We start from the raw sequence: 4,954 nt of genomic DNA, 5'->3' as shown, positions 1-4,954 counted from the left end.
TTCGATGCTCAATGCCTCATAGTGGAGGTAGACCTGCAGGTAGCTCATCGGGGAAAACATCTTGGAATTCCTGCAAAAGAGAAGACAACACTATAGGTAGAATGTGAGAGGTGTTAGCTTTTAGTGCCTCGTTCTTGCACAAAAGGACATAGTGCAGGACACTTTATGGGTTCTCACACACTTCTCTTATCTCACTTTTGGTGGCAAAGAGAAATAAGTTATTCTTTTCGCTCATCGTGGAGGCACTCGATTTGGGCTTGTGGCGCTCACTCTCATTTTTGTGGTTCCCTCTCTCACTATTCTCTCCACAATGGGTGGCTTGCTTGTCGGCGATCACTTGGCTTGGAGACATAGGGCGAAGTACGTACTCCTTTCCTTTCATCTTGAAGATATAGTGGTTCGTTCGGCTGTTGTGGATGACACCTCTATCAAATTGCCATGGTCGTCCGAGAAGAAGGTGGCAAACGGTCATTGGAACGACATCACACTCCAAACTGACTTCGTAAGCTCCGATTTTGTAGGAGACTTGACCTCTATGATCGACTTGGATAGTGCCTGAGTCGCTTAGCCATTGAACTTTGTAGGGATGTGGGTGCTTCGTCTTGGGAAATTGGAGCTTGGAGCAAAGTTCTTCACTTGCTATGTTATGACAACTCCCTCCATCGATGATGACCTTGACGGACCTTCCATTGATGTCGGCCTTTGTATGAAAGGTATGGCATCTTTGGTCTTCTTCTTGTTGATGTTGAAGAGTCAAGACCTTGGAGACAACGAGAGCGGGGCTTGAATCTTCGTCAGAAAAGACTTGATCCTCTTCATCGTTCACTTGCTGGTGCATGGCGACTTGCTCAAGTGTTTCCGTTTCTCCTTCACTCATGGAGTCGTATGTACCATCGTCGATGAGGATCATGGTTCGCTTGTTGGTACACTCAAAGGACTTGTGGGCTCGGCCTCCGCATGTGAAGCATTTGAAGGAACTTTTCTTGATGGTCTCATCGGTTGGGTAGAAGATGATGAAGCTCTTGGACTGAAGTTGCTTGTTGTAGGAAGATGACTTGAGGTTGTCGAAGCTTTCTTGTAAATCGACTTGTCGACGTTGCTTGTAGAAGGCTTGGTTGAAGTAGACGGTGTTGGAGTCGTTGAAGCTTGGGTGTTGGAGAAGCCCTAGGACTTGGATGAGAACTTGGCATACTTGAAGTCATCTTGCACTTGACGTTCCACTTTGGTGGCTTGATGCACTAGATCGATGAGGTTCGAGTATCATTGGAAATCACGATCTTCTTGATAGGGTGATTGAGTCCATTCAAGAAACGTGCAATAGTTTGCTCATCATCTTCCGTGACATTGGCTCGTACCATGGCAATCTTCATTTCCTTGTAGTATTCTTCTACGCTCTTTGTTCCTTGCTTGAGGAGTTGGAGTTTCTTGAAGAGGTCGCGGTTGTAGTAGGATGGCATGAAGCGTTCTCTCATGACATCCTTCATTTGCGCCGAAGTAGTGATGGGTGGTTCACCTTGCCCCTCGGCGCTCAGTGACTTGTTCCCACCAAATGAGGACATAGTCTTGGAACTCAAGGGATGCCATTGCGATCTTATTCTCTTCTTCATAGTTGTGCAAATGGAATATTTTGTTGACCTTCAATTCCCATGAAAGGTACTCTTCAAGATCATTACTTCCATTAAACTTGGGCATGGTGAACTTTAACTTGCTACATCATTGCTCTTCATTGTGTTTGGGTCGGGGATGATGACGTCCTTGACGAGGAGGATCATGTCTCACAACTTGCTCTTGTCGTGGAGGATTTCTAATGTCTTCTTACTCATGTTGAACTTGATGTTCTTGGCGAGCTTGTGGAGGAACTTGTCGAGCTTGACGATGCACGCGAGCTCGATATATTCGTTCGTGAACTTCATCAAGGAGCGCTTCTTGATGCTCACGAGCTTGTCGGCCTCGGTTCGCTACGGCTCGACTTGAATCTCGGAGGGCTTGTTGCACCTCAAGTGCTTGAGCTTCTCGCAATTGTTGCTCTTGACATTGTGCCTCGGCATCTTGTTCATCTTGGTGTAGGCGCGCTCGCTCTTCCTCTTCGTGTTGGCGTTACCGTTCCCGTGCTTGTGCAAAGGTAGCTTGGTTTTGGCGATGTCGTTGTTCTTGAGAGTTGTTGTCATGTAGAGGGTTTTAGTTTGCTTGATGATCTTGGCACGTGGCACGTCAAAGAGTATTGGAAGTCAGTGTACTTGAGCCGGAGATGGTGTAGTCGAAGTATCGACTTGAGCGGCTCCGTCTTGATGAGGACGAAGTGGAAGAAGAGTGGTTGAGCAACCAAGCACGAATCTCGTACATTCTTGTGTCATTCTCTTGCTTGTGGTCATCGAGCTTGTGGTAAAAATAGGTGTTTCTTGGAGAGTCGCAAGCCGGTGCCGAGGTTGTCGATGCGTTCACTCATTGCTTGTTGCTCTTGATGCAAAGCACGTTGTGCACCAAAAAGGTGACTCTTTGTGACGTAGGAGGTCGTGTCGTCGTCTTGTTCGATGTAGAGTGTGTTGGTAGAAGTACTTGGCCTATCCATCATTCCAAACAAATATGTGAGTGGGAGAAGGAGGAGAACTTATACCAAATGTACCTTGACCGATGTTGAAGATGGATCAATGATCACTCAATGTGGAACAAGGAAATAGCACAACTGGTACCAATTCTTGTCGGTTCTCACACCTACACAAGTAAAAGCTTATGGTGGAGCTTGGTTAGGATGGTGGCATAAAATTTTATGCAATTGTTATTGACCTTCAATTATGTTGGAAAAGATTCGCAAATTTGCAATGCAACAAGTAGACCAATAGAAAAATATGGTACACGGAAACACATACGCAAAGAGATAAATAGGGTCGTGCAACCAAGGGTGAGCCAAAATGTGGAGTCCATGAAAATGCGCTTGTTGCACAACACTAGAGAGACTCTAGCACGATTGCACAATAGGCGGATACGAAGACTTGTGCACAACCAACTAAGCAAAAATGGAATGATTTCTCTCCGAAGTATGCTCTATGTATGGTGTTTCGATGATATGATCCAAGATGCTCTAGTATGACAATCTTAATGTTGTATGATGCTATGGTTCTTTCTTAAAAGCTTTTTTGCTTATCTTTCCCTTTTGCTTAAAAGCTTGTTTGGCTCTTTGTCTTTTGAGCTATTTTCTCATGCAATGCTTCACGAACCAAGATAGCAATTGTGTATGCGGTGACAACTTTGTGACACAAGAGATGATACCAACATATGAACCAATGATATGTATGGGAAGTATGATCACTAATGTGCAAAAATCACATTGCCGGCAATATTCAATGGCTAGTCTCGATGGGTAAGCGGCGCAAAAAGTAAGGCTATGATGGCTATCAATGTAATGGCAAGAATGATGTATCATGATACCAAAGATGATGTTACCGTTCGATGTTGGTTGTTTGTAAGCAAGAACGGATGATGGTGTCAAAATGGTGAAGTGGTTGTTGTCGATGATGCGTTTGTGGCGAAGATGAGCGCCGGTGATGTTGATGTCGAACCATACCTAAATAGCTGAAACACAATAGGACACGGAACCGCAACTCAAATTCTCAAAGCACAATGTGGCAAAAACGTATCGGAGTGTGAAACGAGTAAGCAATGGTGGTTGCGGAAAAGTGGTGGTGGTATTGGGATGCGTATGCGGAAGTGGGGCAGTGGAAAAATTTTCGGGGGGGGGGGGGATTTAGTTTTGTCAGGGTTCTACAGACGTCCGGGGGTTTACGGTCGTCCGGTCATCGGACGTCTAGAGGCTGTTGGACGTCCGATACTTGGGCGAAATTCGGGCATGGGATGAACAGCTAGGGTTCGTGGTGGAGTGGTCAAAATCCGTTGAATCCAGCCGATTTTGTGGATGAAAAAGGTGGAGAAGAAGGGGAAAAGCTAGATCCACTCAAGGCAAAGCAAATCCACGGATCGAATCCAACAAAATTTCATCACACCAACAAATCACGAAAAAATAAATCTGGAGGCTATTTTTGTGGGGAAATTTCAAATTAGGGACAAAATCGACAAAACAAGGCTAGAAAACACAACGGGGAGGCTCCGAAATCATGATCAACGTGGCTCTAGATACCAAGATGATGTAGGGTGGAACCCTAGATCGCCGATCTTTCACGAAAGGAGCGGATCCCGTGATGAACACGAAGAACACGAGATGAAACACGAGGGAACCACTAAAACCCACAAGAATGATCACACATATGCTAGATCCTCAAACACATAAGAGATACATGATCCAAAGTCAACAAGGGACGATACATAGGGTAACGGGCCTTCTCCAAAGGAAGTCTTGATGGGGCCACCCAAGAGGGGGTCTTGAATCCAAGGGGATCTTCTCTATAGAGGGGTCACAGTCTCTCTCAAGGAGTAGATCCGTATAGATGAGCGAGGATCTATGTCTCAAATGAGCTATCACAACGCTAACCCTAGAAAAGAGGAGGAGGAGGTCTATATATAGTCTTAGAGGTCGAAGGGGTACATGGGCTTCGGCCCAACACGAAATCAGCACACAGGCGTCGGACGTCCGGTAGTTACCGGTCGTCCGGAGGCTCGCGAGGGTCCGGTCGTCCGGTGCCCGTCTACCAAGTAATACGAAACATGCTTGCATAGGTACCACATCACAATCAACATAATCAGCATATGTAGAGATACTAAAATTCACACGAACAATACGTGTTACCTTAACCTTGCCGAAGTTGTTGAACCATTGGATGTAGTAAGGATGTGGATGTGGTCTTGTGGTGAGAGATAGCTTCTCCACCATCTCCATGCTAGACAAGTTGTTGCAGCTCCCTCCATCTATGATGAAACGAATGGAACGTTCCTTCACAACTCCCTTTGTATGGAACAAATTATGCCTCTGATTTTGCTTAGCTTGTGTAACCTGCACACTCAA

The sequence above is a fragment of the Triticum urartu genome, chromosome 4A (genome assembly GCF_056163025.1).
Source record: "Triticum urartu cultivar PI428250 chromosome 4A, HENAU_Tu73, whole genome shotgun sequence".
NCBI classification, from domain to species: domain Eukaryota; kingdom Viridiplantae; phylum Streptophyta; class Magnoliopsida; order Poales; family Poaceae; genus Triticum; species Triticum urartu.
Note: the sequence above shows the minus strand (reverse complement) of the source record.